The sequence below is a fragment of the Oxyura jamaicensis genome, chromosome 17, assembly GCF_011077185.1.
Source record: "Oxyura jamaicensis isolate SHBP4307 breed ruddy duck chromosome 17, BPBGC_Ojam_1.0, whole genome shotgun sequence".
Lineage (NCBI taxonomy): Eukaryota > Metazoa > Chordata > Aves > Anseriformes > Anatidae > Oxyura > Oxyura jamaicensis.
The window spans coordinates 3,136,430-3,158,805 of NC_048909.1; the positions used below are offsets into that span (position 1 = coordinate 3,136,430).

Genomic DNA, 22,376 nt, shown 5'->3' on the forward strand with positions numbered 1-22,376 from the left:
CCCTCCGCTGTCTGCATCTACATAGCTCTCTCAGGATCCTACTATCAAGAGCAGCCTCCTTTTATTTTCATCCATTTTTCTGATGGCACCTGACCTTTCCCTTAGATTTCCCTGTACAGACCTGACTCTTCTATTTTGTCCCTCCCTTCAGCAGGGATAACCACACGTCCAGAAGTGCCCCATGACATTTAGGTTCCTCTTAGAATCACAGAACAGCTCAAGTTGGAAAGGACCCGCAGGGCTCATCAAATGCAATTCTTGTTACATCAGAAGGGCCGTGGGGCGGGCCCAGGTGGGCCCAGTAAGTATTTAAGGGCAGGCTTGGGCCATGCTCACGTTTCTCCGTGTGGGGCAGGAGAAGGTGAGGAGCAGGTGCTCGGCCCAGCGTGGGACTTGGCCCCCAAGGTGCTCCTGCTGTGCTGGGGACTGGGAATTTTTCTCGGGAGCGGGCCCCCGACGAGGCTGGAGGCCGGGCAGCGCGGGGAGCTCGAGGTAAGGCCCGTGGGGGCTGGGGGGCGCTCCCGGAGGCGCTGCGGGGCCGGGCGCTGCCTCCCGCGGCCGGGCCTCGTCCCCTCGCCCCGCTCCTCCGGGCTGGGGGCGGCGGGGCCCGCTAGGTGGCGGCAGCTCCTCGCGGTTGTGTGGGAAGGCTGAGGGGTTAGAGATGGAGCTGCGAGGGGAGCCACCAGCTCCTGGATCCCCAGGGGCTCCTGAAGGGGCTGGGGGCGGCTGGAGGCCTCCATGTGCCCTCCCGCCGGTCCCCCGTTAACCTCCCCAGGTGTTTTTTCTCTCGGGGCCGGAGTGTGGCAGAGCTGGCGGCAGAAGTTCTTCAGATCTTCTTCCAGCTGTTGTTACCGGGGCTTTTGCTGAGCTCTGAGGTGTCTGTTAGCTTTGGGTAGTAGGAAACTAGAATGGGAAGTAGTTCTGGGGACAGCTTTGTGGTTTGTGAGAGCACCGTTAGCTCTTTAGGGCAAGGGATGTTGCATCCTAACCCAGCACAGGCAGGGAGCTCCCATCTCATGCCTTCTGTCCTGCAGATCCACCTACTTGTGTTTAGGAGCCTTCTCTGGGTGGGGGTGCCTGAGCTCTTAGCAGCTAATGCAACCACCAGAGAAAGTGGGGAGCAGGATTCATGACTGGGCTTTGCAGCAAGCAGAGGCAGAGGAAATGGTGGTTTGCAGCCATCCATGGTCCTGGCTGCTCGGAGGTTATTGTGCAGCCTGGGTGTGCTCCTTGGGCACTGGGAGAAGTTGTACATGAGGGTTTGGCAGACCAGCTCTTGTCCTTGCCTGGAGTGGCACCTGGTTATGGGCTGTGCCCTGATGCTGTTACAGGCCAATGCAGCTGCACCCCACAGTAAGAGCCTTGGTTATGTGTTTTTTCTTAACCAGCAGCTGTTGGACTGGCCCCAGTTTGAACAAAATTTCATGTGAAATTAGTGACAAAGCAGAAACAAGCTTTGCTGTTGTTCTGTACTTTACACGAGGACCTGACATTGCGCCTTTTGCTGTGCAAGCACTGGATGTGTTAATTGAGTGAAATCAGTCCTGGCTAAAACCTTTATGCTCTGCACATGCAGCAGAATTGCTTTGTTACTCTATTTATAGACACAGGATAAATGACTTGATGAAGGTCAGGTGAGAAAGTTGTTGCAGAGCTGGGAAGTAAATAAACACATGGGCAATGGCAAGGGGAGGGAGGGCTGTGATGTTAACTCAGATATCTTAATTCCCTTTTCACTGCCATTAGGCCTGTCCATGCCTTTTGCCTGCTGCACATCTGTGTGGTACACACACTCTTCTCCTTTTTCTGGCTGTGGGGAGCATCCCTTCTCCTGCAGCAGCAATGCATTTCATGGGAATGTGCCTTTCTGAGTGTTTTGCCTGGTGCTTTACTTAAGTGCAGTGCTGGGAGGAGAGCAGCCTTGAAGTCTTTCATCTCTGGTTACAGTTTTGCTGGAAAACTTTCAAGAACTGGGCAGCTTTCCCAGTGCCTGATGTCTCTGGCTTGTGCAGCTTTGTAGCAGAGTGCAGGGTCACCTGGGCATCTTTGAGTTGTGTGGAGTGACAGGTACCCTGGCTCTTGCTATTGCCATTCCTATAAAATGGAGTGTGCTTCGCTGTGTTTGTTACCCTTAAACTTCCTTCTGCTGCTATGTTTCTCTAATATCAAAGACAGAAGGCTGTTCCCTGTAGTTGGCATACAAGACAGCACAACCTGTAAATGAAGATGTGCAGAAATGTGAGTCTTGATATTCCATTTGCTTATCTTTGTGTAGCTCACCAGAGGGTATCTCTTCCATCAGTTGCTTATCAAGCTGTTGAAGTGCTTACCCAGCTGTGTGAGAAAGCCTTGTTCACCCTGAGGTTGCTTTTCATGGAATAGTCTAAAAAAGTCAGGGCTGTCTATTCCCTGGAGTTATTTGGGTCCAGCCACTCTTCCTCTTCACACTTTGGTACAATCTAACAGGGGAGTGAGTTCTGGCCTTTTTCTGAAGTGCTGTTTTTCTTCCTGCTTTCCCAATATTATGTGTAGAAATGCTGATGTTCTGGGGATGCAGGTGCTCAGAGTTAACTCTTCTCTGAATGGCAAAGGGAGCTTGTTAACTGTTATTTGTGCTTAATTAATGGTCTAACATGCTGGGTGGAAATTCTCTCTTCTGCCCGCTGTGGTTCTGTTACTGCATTGTGTCACTGTACCCAAATCTGCACTTTGTCGATGCTGAAACGTTAATTGCACCTGATACAGACAAATGGAATGAATATTGGTGGCTTACATGGAGCTCTTGATTCCCCTTCTCTGTCTGTTCTGTGAAACATTTGGAGGGCTGAGCGAAGGAAGGGAAGAGGATAGTGAGTTTGAGGCCCTTATTTCCATTTGCTGAAGTCAAATGAGTGGAATTAAATGTGACCTGTCTGAAAGCCAGCCTTATTTCCAAAAAGTGCATGGGGAGCTGAGATCAGAAGACACATTGCAAGCATTGCAGTAGCATAACTTGAGGCAAGTGCAATCATTTACTTGACTAATGAAACCCCTGGGCTGCTAGCAATCTCTCATTCATCTTCTTAATTTAATAAGCAGAGGGGTTGGCCTTAAGGGTAAATGAAATGCGTAGTGATCCCATGAATGTTTCAGCAAATTGATGTACAATAAGATAAGGGAGATTCAGCAAATGGCTTACTTTATTCTGAGAGTCTGTCGATGCGTTTTAAGGGGAAGGGAGAGAAGTTAGAGCTGATAGCTAGCTCTGTAATGCTCTCCAAGGTGTTTCTCTCCTGATCCCTCCAGTTTGTACAGGCTGGAACACATTATTTAGTTAGGATATCATCTAGTGAGCTTAATACAACATAAATGCCTGTTGTGCTTAGTGCTGCATATAAGACAGCCATTAAAGAGCTCAACAAGCTTGCTGAGCTATGTGACATGTGAAAGGCTGAGCTTGGAATAGTCTGTAGCAGATCACTGTCATGGGTCTGTATGTGCTGTGAGGGATCCCTCCTTGGAAGGGCTCCTGGAAGAGCTGGAAGATGCCTGTACTTGTGGATCTAAAGAGGCTCACTCCCCTCTTTTGAGCCCTTAATTATTTTAAAGAAATTAGTGGTGTGAAGCAGTGAAATACTTGAATGGCTAGAAAAGTGATTGTTGCTTCTGCCATCACAGCAGTTACTTGTGTGATCACCTAAATAAATGATATTGTGAGACTGAGATGGGGCTGAAGTCACAATACCGCAACTGATAATAAGCTGCTTAGTGTAAGAATGGGGCGAGGAAGCTTTTTACACATGCAGTGAAGCTAGTAGGTTGGAGGCTTCTTTAAAAAGCAAATCCCAGAAGGGAATACTTAAACTTCAATTAAGCCATAAACCATATAAAGTGACTTTTGGGAGGCTGGCTAAAGCATAAAGAAGCTGAAAATGAAAATACTTGTTCTTGGCTATTGTTGGAGAGAGGATTTGGGGATTAGATGGTCCATTGCTATTGAACGTAGTTCATTACTTACAATCTTCCAAGGCCCTTTATAAGGAACACAAAATACAGAGCAGAAAACTGCACTGAATTTCCAGATTGACTGCCTTTAGGTATGTCATGGATTTCAGAGTCCTTGAAGTCCAACTGCTTTGTCAGATTTTCAGTTAATGAAGGTAAAATTTACAGATATAGCGAACTTCATCTATTTCATTGGAATTTGAAATAGCTGCCTTTGTGAACTCAGTCTTATTTATGAACTCAGTTTTCTGGAAGCTACAGAATATGGGTTTAAGTTGTGAAACTTTGGGGTTTGATGCTACAAGTAAGATGTAGCAAGTTTGCTATTTTTCATTGAAGAAAACACCTAAGTGCTGAACCAGGTGCTAAAGTAATGCTGCTTGGTTCTGCTATTTCAGGAGCCAAGCTGCAGTTGGGAGTGTCTCCAGGACTGAGGACCTTGCACATGTCAGTACTGCAGCATTTATACTGCCACACCATGAAATCCCTCTAACACTCAGCGGGTGCCTGGGTTTGTTTGGAGCACACATGGGCTCTGTGTGCTTGAGGGCTGTCTGTTTGCTTTGCTTCCATCTCCTGTAGCATGCCTGCAAAGTGTTGTCCATTAGGTGATTGCTGTTGATGCTGTGTGCAAGATGCTTCTGTGTCAGGAGCCCCCACAGCTTGTGGGGTGTGGATAACTTTCTGCTGTAACAAAGAAACTCTGACTTAATTGGCCTGCTAATGTTTTGTGTATCCTCTGCGCTGCTGTAGCTGTATGAGATCCATGTTTTAGGATGCTGAGGGACAGGGATGGGATGAGCATGTGCCTCTGGTCAACGAGGTGTCCCTGTGAGCTGGAGCACTCCTTAGATGCTGTATGCTGGCTGCTCACTGCTGTTCCAGTTCAACTGCTGTCCTCATCCCTTCTTGTGCAAGGACTGGCTTTGTCAAACAACTTGGGGTGATGGGACGTGCTGTGGCTGAGCCTGAGGGGTGTGCTGTCCCTGCTGGAGGGGATGTAGCTCTGTCCTCACCCTGGGTTGTGGTCTGCCCTTCCCCATGCAGCTCCTCAGGTGCACTGACCTGCTGTAGTTTGCCAAACCTGTGACGTTTTCCCTCTTGTGGTTTGGCTGTTGGTCCTGGTTGTTAGGGAGTGGTGTTGCCTGGTGCGGGTGTCAGTGGGGCTGTGATGGGGTGGTGCTGAGGAACAGTGGCAGGACAGGACCTTCCCTTCTGCCCAGCAGGGCTGGGTCACGACATGGTGTAATGATGTGGACCGGGGGTTCCTTCACAGCCCCTGGGTCCCTGTGTCTGACACCCCCCACGTGTGCAAGTCCCAGATTAAGGGGCTTTGCTCCTTGACCCCCCTCTGCCTGTTTTTTGGTGTTTCAGCACGGCTTGCTGGTGTTCACTCAGCCTACTGCCGTAGCCTGCTCCTGCTTGAGTGCTGCACTGGTGTATTAAAATAATGAAGTCTTTGGCTGTGCTGCTGGCTGTCATGTCCTTCCTAAGAGCCTGGGCAATGTTTAGGTGGGGAGAAAAAATAGTGGAAACATTAAGTTGATTCAGCCCAGTGTTCACCTCCGTGTGCCAGGGCATAGATAAAGTTATGGGTCTGTGTGAACCTGAGGAGCTGGCGTGAGAGGGAGGCAGCCGTGGCTGCCACGTCTGATTCCTGGTTCCCAGGTTGGTGCCTGCAGGGCGCTCCGGACTGGAAAGTTGGTGTCAAGCAGGTGTCAGGTTCACAAGGAATAATCTGCCTGCTGATGGACCCTGGGCTATCAACAAGCTGGTTGCATGCTCAGGCACTGCAGCGCATGCATCCTGTCTCCAGAGGACCCTTCTTGCCTTGTTGCCTTTCCGTGTAATTGAGGCATTTGGTCAGGGCACTGCTGTCGTGTGGCTGGTGAGCGAGTGGCTCCAGAGGAGCTTGGCTTGAAATGGAAAAGCTGCGTGACAGGGGTATGCAAGTGCTGTAATACCAGCCAGGGCCTGAGTTTGCATATTCCTGCCTCTCTGAGGGTGGCCAGTGCCAGATGTGTCTGAGAAAGGTGCCAGAAATTCCTTAGTGTGCTTTTTTAAAATGTCAAACTCTTCTGCCCGCTCCACTGAGCGATGAGAGCCTGCGTGCCTTTGGATGTGCCTCCATGTTCAAAATGGTAGTTCTGCACCTCGTTCCAGAGCTTGCTGGGTTTCATTTGGCCAGAAGTCCAAACCTCTCCTGTACTCCTGCCCCAGGAGGTTTAGCCTTAATGCATTTATGTGTACAAGGAGAAGGGAACATTTCTGTTTTTACAGATGGCGTGGATTCAGGAAATCCAGTCAGCTGGTGTGGATCTGGAAACCATTCTGCCCTTATTAACACCCTCCGATGATATAAACAGAGAATCCCCAAAGCAAGGAGCAGTCTAAATAAAACTTCAGGCCAAACCAGAACATCTAAGGTGTGCCAGATCTTGCCTCAGGGAAAGAGGATGGGAAGTGCCAGGAAAGGGAAGATCTTAATTTTGAAGAGAAGAGCCCCATGATCAAGGCAAGTCTGTTCTTCTGCCTCCTGGGAGAGGGGAGAGCAGAGGAGGGGATGTCCTAGGGAAAGGGCCTTTCTCTGCCACTGCCTTCTCTCTTTTCATGGAAATGGCTGGTGAGATCTAAGCCAGGGATTGTCTCAGGACAGGGCTTGGCGGCTAGAAAGCCATGATAGATCTGAGCCTGCCCTTGCTGCCTGCCTCAGTTTCCTGTCTGTAATACAGGAACAGCACCTACAAACAGCAGCTGTAGAGCAGTATCTGCAGCTGGTGGGAGCTCTGAGGTCTTGCTGCGTGGCATGGCCTCTGTCTGGAGGGAGCTCTGGTGGCTGCAGGTACGTACAGCCCGGAGCTGGGGATGTGCCCAGCCACGGGCAGAGGTGCTGCCCAGGGTGTGCCTGTGCTGTGTGCCCTCACCCTGACTTGGGTTTGCAGTGGGGAGTGGAAGCAAGCTGATTTTTAATGGGGTGTTTGTGAGGGTGTTTCTGTGTCCTGCTGAATAGGCTGTGACAGTTCTTCCAGGGTTGACATCTCTGATCAAGGCCGAGATAAAGAAGGGGCCAGAAAATGTGTGATGCAGCTTGGAGATCTGAAACTTCAAAAGGGGAATTTCCTCCCTTTCCTATAGTCTCATTTTTCTGCTTTCCTTTTATCTTACGTTCTTTCCCTGCAACTCCTAGTGTAAGTAAGAAAGAATTTAATATGCTAAGACAAGAGAGAAGTTGTTCCATGCATTGCAGATGCACAACATGTCTTCATTAACTCCCCATGACATTCAAAATAGCTGGAGATAGACAAACTAAATCTGGGAAGACAAATATAAATACCGTTCTCCTTCCCTTCCTCTCGCCCCTGCACAGTGCACCCCCCAGGGCATGCATTCAATTACTGAAGATGAATGGAGCAAAGCAGCGCAGCGGTCGGGACGCTTGGAGTGGTGCTGCCTGCTGCTGCCATCAGATGGCCCCCACACTTCACAAAATGTGCTCCCAGCTGGGGAGATCTCCGTGGGGCTGCAGCCCCTGCTTCCCCTGGAGGGCTGGGAGTTTGCAGGAGGCAGGGCTGGCTGGCAAAAGCACTGAGCATTGGTGTGCTGCCCGATCCGGGAGGCTCCTGAAAGTTTCTGCAAATCGCTGCTTTCTGACCCCTGAGGTGTTTGCAAGGGCAGACCTTGGTTCTTAAGGCATTGGCCAGGGAGCGAGGGCAAGTGCTTGCTGTCCCCAGCCCGGCAGCATGGGAGTGGTGGCTGGCTGGTGGAGCTGCCCTGGATGTGTGGGCACGGGCTGGCAGCAGCGGGGCTGCTTGCTGGGACAGGTTGCGTGCCAAGTCACTTCTACTCTCAAACAGCTCTAGGTAGCATCATCGAGCGCTCGTGGTGGTTCTGGCTGGCTTTTGTTCTACTGGCTGTTGGCTGGAGCTGGCCATTCTGGGTGGTCGGGTCCCCCCTGGCTTGTCTCCCCAGCACAGGAGGGGTTTGGGTCTCGGGTCTGTGCTGTTGGTGTGTAAGGCAGTGCAGGTGCAGAGAGACCCAACTCTTCAATACAGGATCCTATCCGGGACACCAGCAGTGAGCACATCTACGGGTGCTGTTCAGCAGTGGTTAATGTAGGAGCTGCACAAGGGTTTGTAATTCTGAGGTCTGACCTAAATCACTTTCAGGGGAGAGCAGTCCCTGTGCCTGGAGTTCGCAGCCGGGTACCCAGAACACCCCGGTGTGCTGTGACGCAGGTGCACGAGGAGCTGCTCTTTCATGCCTCCCTGCCTGTACTTCGCCAGACTCAAGCTCCATTCAAGCCTTACTTGCTTGGAGTCTCTGATCTCGGAGCTCTTCTGTTGCTGCAGTGCTGCAAGAGTTAGGGTGAGTGCGATTACTGTGAGCTGTGGTGAGCAGCTTCCCAAGGAAGGACTCACCATCTCTTCCCATTATAGTCTTTTCAGTTCCCTACATCTCTGTGCACAGCAGATGATTATCTCTCAAAAGCATTCTGTTTTTTTTCCCCATGCAGTTCAAATTATCCTTTCCTAAGTGCATTACCTTGCATTTGTCTGCACTGAACTTCATCTGACTTCGTGCTGCCCATTCACCTAGCTTTGTTAAATGTAATTGAAATTGAGTTTGGGCTTGAGGGAGGCCCGGGGTTGATGTAGCAGAAAAGTAGAGGGCTGTGTTTCCAGGACTGAAAAATGCCCTGTGAGCTATTGCAGTTGTTGAGTCCTGTTAAATCCAGTTGTGTTCATGTTACAGTGAATTAAGTGAACATCAGAAGAGAAAAGGCAGGGCAGAATCTCATCTCTGCACCACCAAGACTGGTGTCTAATTTTCTAGCTTAAAACTATAAAAAATGAATTTATGTTTATGCTCCTTTGAGGTCAGAATCTGTCCCTTGGAAAATCTGCAGAAACTGCAGCTTCTTATTTCCAGTAGAATTGGGATGAGAGCAAAACGGGGATTGCTACCTCCTAAGTCAGAGGACAAGCCCTGAGGGTTCGCTACAGCCCCAGCAGGAATCAGGACACAGTTTTCTCATTAAGAACAATATCTGCTTCCAAGGCCTTTAACCAAGTTCATCTACGCAAATGAGCTGGTGAATAGTCTTACAACTTACTTGGATTGTTTCATTGTTTAAATTACTCCAAGTAACTGGATAATCATAAGAAGTTAAGCTTTTAATAGGAATAGTGGGGGTAAAGCCACAAACTACTGTTAAAATGAAGCTGCTGCCTGTGAATAGAATTACACAGTCCAGTTGAGTACAATAGCAGGGGACTGGATTCAGCAGCCCAGGCAGCAGCAGTACCTTTCCATCCCCTGCTGTAGAAGGGCTTTTGTGGTGCAAGGTGACGTGCTGCTGGGAAGGATGCAGCCCTCCGTTTGGAGAAGCAATCTCCCCACCGACTTGTAGCTTGCACGCAGCTCAGCCATGAGATGTGTACACAACTTGTTTTTTTGCAAGGAGTCCATCAGGAAGAGATGCTGAGCTGAAATTCTTCTGGCTGGGGGTGGCAGGTGAAGGCATTTCAAGGGGTGCCCCTCTGTGCCCCTGCTTCCCCTAACAGGAACAGCAGCTGTAAATGATGTGCCCTGATGCTGTCATCACCTTGGTACTGAGATGTGAGAATAGTTGGTGCAGAAACAAGAAAACCCCTCTCTAAACTGCACGGCAGGGATTTTTTAACCTTGTAGCTTCCCTATAAAAAAAAGGGAGTGAGTGTTCTGTGTGCAGTGCAACACACAAAATGGGGCAACGTTCTGGGTTTTGATCAGCTACTGAGCACTGAGTGGAGATGAAGCAGAGGGCACAACATGGGGCATGTTGTAAGTACTCCACCTCTTCTGCAGCAACGATTGTCCAAGTTGTGCTGCAGATCTCCCTGTGCTGCCTTACCTTTCCCTTCCACAGTGCTCTGTGGTTCTGTTCCTCTCCTCCCAGGGTTCCTGTCCATGGTTTATTATTGCCTTGTGGGGCTCTCCCCTCCTTCGGTTCTGTGCCTTGCACAAGGAATGACTCCAGCGTCCCTGTGCATGACCAGCAGCTTCAGGTAATGGTTAGTGGCAATTAAATGAGGCTCTCCTCCCCCACCCTGCCCCTTTGTTAAATGAATCTAAAAAGGCTTTGGGGAGCTGGGGGGGTGGGGGAATGCAGGGGGGAAATGAAAAGGGTTCATAAAGTGAATTTTAAGAAAAGCCTAATGAAGGAAATGAACCTCCTGAGAGATCAAAGCTGAACCTGCTGTGCCAATGCGGAGAATTTAGGCTTTTTCTTATGTTTCCACTGGCATGAAAGCACATGCACAGTTTTCTTCCAACAGCTTTAACTCTTACAGTCCTGTGGGGTTGGCACTAACGGCCTCCTTCTGTTTTGCTAAGTGCTGGGGCTCAGCTCTTCCAGTAAGAATTTGCTTGTGTTGAGCCTCTTCGCTTATGGAGAGGCTTGGGCATCCCTGTGATGCATCAGGCCCAACAAAAGAGGGATGCCGCCTTCTTACCCTCCAAGGACCAGGCCAGCTTTGTGGCACTGCTCTTGCAAGGATCCTGCCTTTCCTCTTGCTGAAATGGAACTGCTGGGAAATGTTGCCCAGAGTGGGAGCTGTGCGGGCAATACCGCTCCGTTCCCTGATTTGCGAGAGGTAGATAGTATTTGAAGAGGGAAACTGCTGATCACCTCATTACTGTAAGCTATGGAAATGTGATGTAGTCTTAAAATTCCATTTTCCTTAAAAAAAAAAAAAAGCTCTCAATAGGCTCAGAAGGGGATGGAAATGTTGACTGAGTTGCATGTAGTTCCATTAATCATGGAAAGTGAAGTGAAGGCTCCTAACTTTAACCAACTTTTGTAGGCCAGACTCCCCGTGCCTATATTTTTTCCATTACACATGTAATCTACTTTCTGAAAAAGGTCTAGGTTTGCTTAGCATCAATTTTTGGGTTGTTGTGGATTAAAGACTGGATGGTTCAAATTTGTAAGGGGCTGGCTCTGGTCTCCTCTTCTCATCTTGTCACTTGTCGCCCTTGCACAGGTCCCAAGGCTCTTACTTTTAAAGTGTTTCCATGTGTTTGAGAAGAGAATAAAAATGGGGCTGCACAGAGTGCCTTATGCACTCGCAGCTTCCCAGAGTGCTAATGAGGAACATATTGGCAGTAAGTGGCTGCGCAGAGCGCTCTAGCAGGAACAACAACTTGCACACAGCCTTATTTATTGCAGGCCTGTTTCTCGGAGAGAGGGAATGTCAACCTAGATTTGGAGTTTCACCTAATCTTCTCTGAAAGTACCTAGAGATATTAAGTGGCCACCTACTCAGCTGCTGGACTTCAGGTTAAAAGCCTGTCCGAAAGCCTGCAAATCACTCGCAGGCACGGTGGTGGCTGTAGGTCGTGGCTGTAAGCCTCAGGCTCAGCATAAAATCTTTGGACCTGATACTTTTTATGTGACCGGGGGGTGATTTTGCCACAGATGGAGAGCTGCTGTTGTAGGATTGGTGGCGATGGAAGAATTGTGTTCCTTTCCTTGGGGATGTGATCCTGAGGCTGCTACAAGAGCTATCCAGAGCGTCTTCCTAGACCCTAGTCTAGGAGGAGGAGATGCAGGGCTTTCCTGGGTCTGTGTCAAGAAACAAGCCTTCTGGCTTCAGCAGGAGGCCCTTTGGGGAAGAAGCTGTGAAAGAAAAGGGGGGCCAAAGGCCATAGTCAGGGATATGCACCCAGATTCTGGGAACTTCCTGGGCGTATCCATGACCAGAGTGTGATCTTCCATTGCCTTTCAATAGGAACAATGCTGCCTGAACAGATCAACAGGAATATTTACTGCAGTGCCTGTATTGCACTGCTCTGTCTCTTTGCCCGTTTGAATTCACAGTATTCATAAGCCGGTCTGCATGGGTGCTCCGCTGTAGTGCCCTGTCCTTCAGCGTTACTCTTTGCTTGATGCCAAGAGCAACGAAAGTGTTCCTGCCTGGTGATCCCTTTTCATGGGAAAGGCTTGAGATCCCTGAGACATCTCCTACTGTGGTGCTTCCAGGAATTTATAGCAGTATTGAATTTGGCCCAGCGAACAGCACTGCACTCGAAAAAGCTCGTCAGTTATTTTTAGTATTAGTTGCCTGTTGAGATTCATGATTATCCGCATGTATCCTAACAACTTGATTAAAATAGCTTTGAACCATGCTTTTTTCCACTTACCTGGGTCTTATCAGAAAAAGCCATGATGGAGAGCACTTTGCCTTTTGTAACAGTGACCAGCTAGCAATTAGCTGACAGTTACAGCAGCATCAAACAACAAAGAAAAGTTTTAAAGGGGTCATCTTCAAGGTGAACAGAATACTTTTTAAAAATAAGTTAAGCTCTTATTAATGGGCTAACCCAGGTGCTTCAGTAGTGCAAAATTGACATTGCTCTGATTTACCCTGGCTGAGAACTTCACCCTCTGCATTAAATTACCCAAATTACTGTGAATATTGCAGTCCCTTCCTGCCAAGGGATGAGCTCATGATCCCTCGCTTGTCTTGTGAGGGTTGCAATGACCTAACTGGGACCAAAGATGCAAGTTCTCGCAGCTCCTTTTGACTGCTGTTTGTAGCAGAAGGGTGACTTCTCTGAGACCACCGCTGTATCAGCTGCCATGCGGGGCTGACGATCCCCTGGTTCTTCCTGGTGCTGGAGGAATCCCTCAGCAGCACATGCGAGTGGCATGGGGGCTAAAGGCAAGTTCAGCTGTGTCTGGTCACGTTCCCTGGCTGGTACGATCTGTTTCTGTGCTCAGTCTGTGTTTTGGTATCACAAAGAGCTTCCCGTGGGGCTGCTGTTGCTCAGCCTACCTGGGAGTGGGGTTGGTCCCTGCACAGACTCGCTTATTTGCCTCTCAGTTTTTTTTTTTTTTTCTGTTACTGCCTATGCAGGGATCGAGGGAGCTGAAGCAAAGCCATCGCCTTGTGCTGGAAAACCTCAGTGAAGGAGGAAGCTGGCTCGGATTGAAGCAGATGCTATGTGGGAACAATTACCTGAGAGAAACTCAGGGAGGGAGCAGAAGAGATAATGAAACACCTAGGGATTTGGGAGTCAGCTTTCCACGGAGCAAAGGGGTTAGCAGTTTAGAGCTGGAGCTTGCAGCTGCAGTGAAAATCAGCTTCCTTTTCTGTCCGCTCCTCCTCTCCCTCTTTCCTCCCCCCTGCTCAGGGGACAGGAGCAGGCGATCCTTGGAGCGCAAGTCGTGTTGCCAGCAACAAACCTGGGCTGCAGTGGTGCTGAGCTCAACGTGCATCTCGCCGAGCTCAGCTGCTGCTGCGGCCCTGGCCAAGGCAAACAGGCACTGAGGGGCTGCGGCAGGGATGTGGCTGGGTCCCGACCCAGCTGCCTGTCAGCAGAGGAGCTTTCTGCTAGCTGGGGCGTCGCTGTCACCAGATCCAGAGTAGCGTGAGCTCTACACGGACGTGAACTTAATGCCCTATGACTCCAGGAGAACAAGAGCAGGATGGGTGCCCAGAAATCATCCAGCCGTGGGTTCCCTGGAGCCTGGGGCTTAGCTAGTTCCCCTCCCCTTTCTCTTCTGCAGGCAAGCACTCCTATTCCATCAGCTCATCCGGAAAGGCCAGCTTTGTTTTCGGTTTACCTATATGGCTTCCAGTTCTGCTGATAGGGGATTTAGCAAATGCTTTAATAGCAGGCTGAGCTGGGAGGACTAGGGGATGAGCAATGCTTGCTGGGTTTCTGTACCTGTTGAGCCAAAAGCTTACTGTTACTTAAGGCTGCTGCTTTCTGTTCAGCCCAATACCGAAACGGCTTGGACAGACCATTGCTGCACAATGGCTTGCACTGCTAGAGCAAACCTCTGCACGGGGTTAGGGAACTGCAGTACCTCGACAGTGCAAGCAGCAAACCTTTGCCTTTATAATGCACTTGAGAAGTCAAAAGAAGAGCCATTAATTTTGGCAGCTGGAGGCCACCAAGATGTCTGCTCACATCTTGGAGTCTTCATCGCAGCCTGGTGGTAGACTTTGTCCCCCAGCCCTCCTGGGTGGCAGTCCTTTGTGTCTGTGTGGGTCTCGGTGCTGATTGCCGTGCTGCTGGTGCCTCTGCCTCCCCTCCATATTGCCGTTCTGCTGACCTCAGAGCTTTGTCCAAGGTTTCCTTCCAACCCCAAAAGGCGTCCGTGGCACTGGCTGTGGGTGGCAGCTCTTCCTGTTGAGCTGCCCTGAGGAAGGTTGAAAGATGCCCCCTTACAAGGGTTAGGTGGATTGTGGCCGGGGTTAGATGGATTGAGGCACAAAGAAAAGCATACACGGAAATTACTGAAACCACTCGCTCAACCTGTGGTTTGTGACCACTTCTGAGGAGCTGCTGAGAGATTTTTAGAGGAACCTGTCATCAGTGTGCAGTTATCTCCTTATGGGGGAGAAGCTTGTGTTTTTAGGAACTTTAGTAATACAGAAAACACTTAGTCTTGATCTGTAATAACATTTTATGTAAATCCTGTCAAGACCTTAAGTCTTCAATCCAGAGAGCTCCATCTAGGATGCTGTAAACCCACACAGTGAGACCTGCGTGGACTGCTTCTGACCTGCGTGGTTTTCAAGCCATACTGAGAGGTCAGAGGGGCAGCACTGTTTGGGCCAGATTGCACCTGACATAGAATTCATGTGGCCTCTGGTCTAAACCGAAGCAAAGACCGTAAAAGCTATACTGGATGCTGGAGGAGATTTGAAATACTACTTCACAATACAGGAGATTACATCCCCATTTTTCTCAAAGACTTGATTAACTGGGGCTATCGCAGGCAATCACCTTGGAGCTGTTGAAAATGTGTCCAGTTAGCAGTTTCTTTAGTAAGCACATAGAGCATCAGCAGAGACTTGAAACATCTTTGTTCATTATTTGTTATTGTTTCACCTGCCTTGAAATGGTAATTGCAAGTGCTTTGATTCATGGATTCGAATGCAATTTGGTTTCAATTGTTTCAGGCCCATCCTACCCTCCCGGAGTGATGCTTTGGAAGCTTCCCAATCAGCACAGCAAACACTAACAGATCCCCCACGCCTTCTGCAGCAGTCCTGCGTTCACAAAGAGAAGGTGTTGGAAAGGCCGTCTCCGTCCCAGAGATGAATTTCTGGTGATCTTGGCCCTTTTTTTTTGAGCTTTATTTAGGATATTTAGATTTCATCCTCAGGAAGCAATGGGCCAGGATTAAAGGCGGCTGTGGCACTATGCTGAGAGCAGCAGCTCAGCATCCTGCTTTGTGTTGATTTAGGCACATGTGGTGGCTGGTCTGTGGATTTTGTGCCTGATAATTTTTCATACCATAACAAACCAGCTTTAACCTAACCTGAAACTTGCACTGAAGATGGCAAAATGTTTAGAAATGCTTTGTTTTCAGTGATCAGGAACTGCAAATTAGTGCTGCCGCCGGTGTTACCAGCAGGAGATGCAGACCGTGCTGGGGATTGTGTATGCGGCTGCCAGAGACTGACTTCTGTGTTCAGCTGTTGAACAAGCTTGTGTGTAATACTCTGAAAACAAGCCTGGGTGTTAATCAGAGAGGAACAATTCCAGAGCTGAAAGCACTAGGAACAAGCCTGGGAGGAACCTCGAGCAATCGTGTAATTGAGCCCTCTGCTTCAAGAAGGATCAGCTCTACCTGGGTCGTTCCTGACATATCTGCCTAATCTGTTCTCAATTTGCAGGGAGGGAATACTTGCACAGACTGATTGGAGAGATTTTTGTCTTTCTAATGTTTCACCATAGTCTCCCATGGTTCAAATTAGCATTGTTATTCCTCATCCTGTCATCCAGGAGTGGAGAGGAAAAAGTTGGTTCCCTCTTGCCTAGTTGATGACATCCTTCCTAGGCAGGACACTGCCTGATCATTTGGCCTTGTCTCGTGGTTGCTTTTAGACATCTTATTCTTAGTGATTTTTTTTCTTAACTTGTTCCAGTTCTGCTTAAAATGCAGCACCTGCACTGGATGTGATACCCTTACCCGAGGCCTTAGTGCTGGAGAATTGCTCATGTTTTACAGGGATCCTCCTTGTGTTTATCGGTGCTTAGCTTCATTTTCCCTTCTAGGAATCCCAGAAAAGGTGCAGTTTATCTCTGTGGCCAGGAGATTTGTGGGATGCTACATCTGCCAAGTGACTTTTACAGAGTTTCCAATCCTGTCTGAATTCAACAAAAACCCGAGCTCACCTATGAGAGTTTCAAGGGACCCACAGGAGCCTGGAAATCAGCGATGTTCAGTTGTGCACTGAAAACGAGTTCCTCACTCGGATGCCCATAGGATTCCTCAACGTGCTGCTGCTGTGTGCAGTGCTGTAGTGTGCTGCAGGAGAGCTGCTCTGAAGGTCAAGTGCTGCAGAGCGATTAGTTTTGAGGCAGCCAAGCCAAAGTAATGCTGACACCTCAGCACAAGAGGGTGCAATAGGTTTGTGATATAACCTAGACGCTAGGTGGGTTTGTCCCTTCTCTGCTGGCACCATTGCAGCAGGAGTTTTTTCCTTGCTGAGACTTGTCTCCCAAACCTAACATCCTGCTAATTGGTGGAGTTGGAGCTGCGAGTTTGTCTCATTATTTTTGAGTCCTTTTCACTCAGTATTTCCATAATTATGGTAATTAAACTTGGTGGGTTTTTAATTATTATTTTTTTAAAAAATAATCAGAACTGTAGCTGAATTATGAGAGTGCCAAAATGAGCCTGGCAAATCATAATTTTAGTTGCTGCATTATAAATCAAAAGCAGACTTGATTTCCCAGTTTGCTGGATGTTTTGTTAACCAGATCGCTCCAGCTCTCCTGAGGCCTCGTATGCCAAGAGCTGTCCCCAAATGAACAATCAGGCTTTATAAATAGATCTGCAGCCCTAACAAGAGCGTCGCTGCCAGATGCTGCCGAAATAACTTGGGGACTTGTGCACAGAGGAAACTCCCTCATCTGGGGGCAGCTGGGCTCCCATCCATTATCTAGGACATCCCCTCACTTGTGAAATTTCAGAGGAGCCGTTGGGATGCCTACAGATGGGGTCACGAGAACATTCCCCTGCTCCTTGGGTGCTGGGCTTGCCGGCAGCTCCTCCTGGATATGCCTTGTGTTTACTACTGGAGTTCAAGATCCGGGTTTGATCTATTGCTTCCACTCATGTCTTGTACAGAACCAGCGGTGACTCCTCGCAGCCCAATTAGCTCTGAGCAGGGTGTAGCTGTGCTCCCCCTTAGCATGGCAGTGACTGAGCTGCCCTCTGAGGATCCCGGAGTGTTTAGCAACAGTTGCAGGGCTTGGTCCAAGCTCCTGCCTTCCCTGAAGGATCAGTTTTTTTTTTTTTTTTTTTCCTCTTCTAAATCCTCTCTTGTGCTTATTGCCAGTTCACTTGGCTGAAAACACCAGCATTTCTAAGCAATTAAGGTGAGAGGTAGACAGCATGCTCCAGCTTCTAGGTAAGCAATGATTTTAAGTGTAGGATGTGTGCTTAAGTCTCCAATAAGCCATTAAGCTGTACTGTGTGCTGTGGGATCAGGGTCAGAAGTGATGATGCTGGCTTTTCAGGCCTCTAGGTGAGGTAATAAGGACCATCAGGCCTCCAAAGTACTTAACTCCCTAAAACTTCATTAAGGAGGCAGAAGTCTTCTGGACTTAGAAAAGAGGTGATGGAGACAAGAAGCCAGGTAAACCCCGATTCTCTCCCTGTAGTGTGCTGCCTTCTGAAGGCAGCCCGTCTTCTCTGCCAGTGTGCGTACAGCAGGGTGGTTGGCGTTGCAGAGCTGTGGCCTTGCTCAGAAGTGTGCTTGGGCAGGGAAGGGTGACAGGTGAGCTCTGTAGGGTTGGGCAAATCATTGGCATCTGTGTCAGTGTCATCTAGGAACCAAAGCACAACCGAACACTGTCCAGGATCAGTATCAATGAGCACATTGCTCAGTATATGAGGCCCTCTGTAGTTTCCCACGCATGAAGGTCCCCTCTTCCATGAGGAATTACTTCAGGCACAATGAGAGTGGGCTACATATTAGTACAATGGATGGAAGGGCACAGTTACTGTGGGGGAAAGTTACGTAGCACAAGGATGGTGTTCCTGAAATACTTCCTGCCTGACTTGTTGGATCTCCTAAGCCCTGATACAGTCTGACTATCTCTGGCTGTGTCTTACCAGAGGCTTAAAAATACAGGGGCTGCAATGGTGGAAATGATCTAAATTTACCTGCTTCCATCTTCAGGCATCCTGATGTGTGAGGAATGTGTTGGTCCATTCCCATGCTCCAATAAACAGGCCCTGGTCTTTCCAGAGAATTACAAATTTTGTAGTTATTTTGGTAGTTTTTTTTCCTGGTTTATCTGAATGCATTTCATATTGCACAAACTGTAATTTTCTTCTATTTTCTGACTATTTCTTTGCTAAGTTTAGTTTTCACATTTCTGGGGAAAAAGGGGAATCATGGGGGGAGTCATCTCTAAAAAGGGAAGATAACACATTCACAGCTGGAGCTGTTACTCAGAAGTCAAACAGCTGAGGCTACCTGGTTCCCAGCATGTGGCATGCTGGGTTTCAAATATTAGAGGTACAGTATATCCCAAGTAATCCCTGATCATGTACCACAGCGTATGTAAACACATCACCCCATGGGTGGAAATGTGGCCAAGGAGAACACTATTTGCAATCCTTAAATACGTGCAAGAAGTGCACCCGGGCTGAGCGGCAGCTTCTGTACGTCTTTGTCTGCAGGAAGTTATCGAAGGCTGACGAAGAAGGAACAGCTTTCATCTGAAATGAGATTTATAAATATATATGTATAACGTATTTGAAAAAAAATCTAAAGAGGGTGAGACCTCGTGAGTACCAGTCGGGTTCTGTGATCATTTCTGGGAAGATGCTGTCAACAAAAATGCACACATGCTTGCTTGCTTACTCATAACCACTGTGATCTGTGGACTGTTCTGCTCAGACAAACAAGAGCAGGAATGACCAGCTGGGTCACCACAGAGCTCTGAGAGCATCTTGAATTAACAATCAAAACATTATCTGCCTTAACTTCATGGCTGTGTGCTTTATTGATGCCCCCTTAGCAGGCGATGCAGGCCCCGAGCTGGATCTGGTCTGCAATGGCAGCACTGAGCCAGGTCTTTGGGAGGGGATTTTCTGTCATCCTGCCTGGTATGGAGTCTGCTACACAGGACAGAAATAGAGGTGCGAAACACTTTTTTGTCATTCATCTTAAAGCATTTACTTCCTCTGTGCCAATGGAACTGTCACAAATGACAGGGCTGGAGGTTGGGGTTGTATGGAATCAGAGTCCAGGTTTCACTTGCTCATTTTTACTACCGAGTTGCCCACACGGTTTCTATATTGCAGTGACCTACTCTTTGTGAAATGAAATCACTGAGTGTAGTGCATGGGGGAAGAGATACTCCCAGGGAGGATCCAGGGAAACTCGTACAGGGAGCTGCTGGTGCTCCCTACCAGGAATTGTCCCAAGGAGATGACAGGGTGGGAAGACGCTGAACTTGTAGCTGCTACAGACTGAATTGGGCAACATTGAATGCACAATTATCTCTGGTCAGCACTTTTCCTGTCAGAAAAAATGAGAGCAGAACAACTTCTTGATTTATTCAGGAAAGTGTGACAAAGCAGCCTGCCTCTCCAGGCTCTGAAAGCTTTGTATGAGTTTTGCAGGGAACGCATGTGAGTGAGAAATAGGGAGAAATGTGTTGGCAGTTCACTTTTATTGTTAAAAATTGTATAGTCAGTGAGTGGTGTCTAACCCTGCTGACTTTGCCTTGGTTTTCATGGTGCTGGGTTTCCTAAGTGATACACTTAATAGCTTGGAAGTTGTTAATTGTGCCCCTTACTTCTCCAGAGTTGGTAGCCATGGTCCAGAAAATACAGCCTCTTTCAAATTCTCCTCATGTTCTACTCTGTCCTTGTCTGCTGTTCCTTCAGGCTCGCACTACTGTCCCTTCCGTTTAGATGTGATGTTCAGCCCATCTAGTTTAGCCTGAGCTGGCAAATACTTGCAGTCACCTGTACCTACTGGATCCAGTTTCCATCTGCCTCGTGTGTAAGCCCGTGATGTCTTTACACCATCACACCTCTGGTACAAGATGCCTCTTTGCACCTCTCTCACAGTTCACGTGGTGTTGTGACCAAATTCAGTGATGGTACCAGCAAGCGGGTGCAGGTCAAACCACATGGAGCTCTGCTAGGCTGCATTCACCCTGTGAAACTTGCTGTTTGTTGCGCTTCATCCATGGTACAAAAGGATGCTCTTTGCATTTGGAGTGGAGCAACCATCTGCGAGCCTTTTTCCCCTTTCCTTCCCAATGAAACAAATCTTCCCTTTGAGGCAGGCTCTTTACGCTAAGCAGAAGTCTTCAGCAGATCCCCCACTGTGTGCATGGGGTCCAACTGATGCACCCTGTAGATGCAGAGGGCCTCTTGGAAATCCCTCCAGACAGCATCTGTGTTGCTTGTTTTCCTTATGCTGTTCTTGGCATTGCTGGTTCCTGTGATAATTCCTTCTGCTACCCGCCTTCCATTCGGATCCAGAAGACACCCACTGAAAACTGGGTGCATGGTGAGCATGGGGAGGCTTCTCCTGGCTTACTGCATTCAATGTCTGCACCTCAGACTGCTCACTTGGCCTTGTGCTTTGTGTCTCAGAAGCAGAGGAGGGTGTCTGGGAGAAGGACCTTCCGTTAATTAATCCCCAAATACTGCTTTAAAGCATGAGGGGTGTGTGTGTTGGGGGTAATAGAAGGGTGTCACCCTATTGATGCAAGCTCTGATTAGCCTCTTGTGGTTTCTGGTGGTTATTTTTTGCTTGCTTCAAGCCATCCTTCCATATTCCTTTGATTGCCATTTAACCTAGGCCCTGGACTTTCAAAGCCTGATGAGATCCCTGAATTCTTGCTGCATTCAAGACTGTTTTAGTATACAAAATATTCTTAGAATATGCTAAAAATATACTGTGAATACCAAAATTTACAGCTCTTTCCAGAGAATCTTCCTTACTTCTGTAGATTTAGTATGTGTCAAGAAGCAATTTAAAGGTCATCTCATGCCCTTATGTTTATTTAAAAAGTGCTGAAGGCTAATATTTTGGCAAATGCTTGCTCTGAGTTGTACTCTTTGTACTTGTTTTTTTGGGTAATGGTGTTTCATCTCATGGAAGCAATCAAAATGGAGATCGATTTGGGAAATAAAGTATCACGTCTTATGTATGCAGGTAAATAGTTTCTGCAAAAGACACAATGTACTTTGTGAAAGTTTACAACCAACAGGAAATAAGATCTTCATCAGTTTGTTCTCCCCCACCTTTTTTAAGCATGCAGATTCCAAAACATCTCTTAATGGTTCTGAATTAGTCATATATCTGGCCATGCATGGGGTAGTAAAATAGCTGATCCCTGGTAGAAATGTGCATCTGTGTCATGCTGAGAGCCTTGCTGAGGTACAGGCTTTTGCCTTGAGCTTCTTTTTTCCCCCTTGTGTTTCTGATGCACGTGTTCCCTTCCATCTGTGCACATTGGGTGGGGGGGATCTGCCTTTTATCTGCCAGTAATCAGGGAGATGAAGTTATCAGAACCCCTTTGCAAGTAAGGGTGGTGGTGGAAAAAGAGAAAGAGGTCTCCATTCAACACAAGTTGTCTGCTGTAAACCGTCTCTGAGCTAAACCTGGCAGTGGAACAAGAACATAGGCAGCAGGCTGGCAGCAGTCACGAGGCATTTTCAAATGCATGAGTTCGGTGTACTACAGTGGTGATGAGCCAAATTCTGCTCTCATTAGTGAACCTGGAGTGTAACTCCATTTGCTCTAATGGAGCTGTATTCCAGATTTACAGTTGCGGTGGAAAGAAGGAAAAAGTTTATGCGCAAAATGGGTGGGTGGTGGAAAAGTTATTTGTTTTCCTACCACTGTTTTCAATGAGAAATCAAGTAGGCAGCAGCTTCTATTCTGCTAGTGCAAATTGAGACAAATTAGAGGGTAGATTAACTAATTATTTCAATGTCATGGTAGCAATGCTCCTGTTCAGGTTGCAGAAGGCATTCCATTATCAGCCTTATTTTTCACAGTTTACCTTTTAATTGGTAATGTATTTGTATATAAATTAAGGCAAGAAAGCCTCTAGTCTTCTAGTCTTTTTTATAGTCATTAAAGAAATGCTTCAGTGGGTTTTGGACTAGAAGGAAACAGGGACCCTTTACAATGATCGGAACAGACGGTAATGCCCCACAAGGGGGACATTTGTAAGAATGGAAATTCCTTTTTAGACCTCACAGTGGAATATGAGTTAGATACACATCTGATAAACAGGCTATTTTAAATCTCTGTTTGGGGATATGGGAAAGTGAAACGCACAGCTGGCAAGCTAAATCTCATCATGCTTCACTTCTTAGAAATAGACAGTCGCCAAAC

General features: G+C 48.0%; 1 protein-coding gene across 1 annotated transcript in view; it reads left to right on the forward strand.

Annotated features, from left to right (window-relative positions):
• Positions 1-357: 357 nt before the first annotated feature.
• The window catches only part of PAPPA (pappalysin 1), a 363,136-nt gene continuing 341,117 nt past the window's right edge, over positions 358-22,376 (forward strand). Inside the window, exon 1 of the mRNA XM_035342002.1 lies at positions 358-492. The gene's annotated coding sequence lies outside the window, so the exon portion shown is untranslated. The remainder of the gene's footprint in view (positions 493-22,376) is intronic.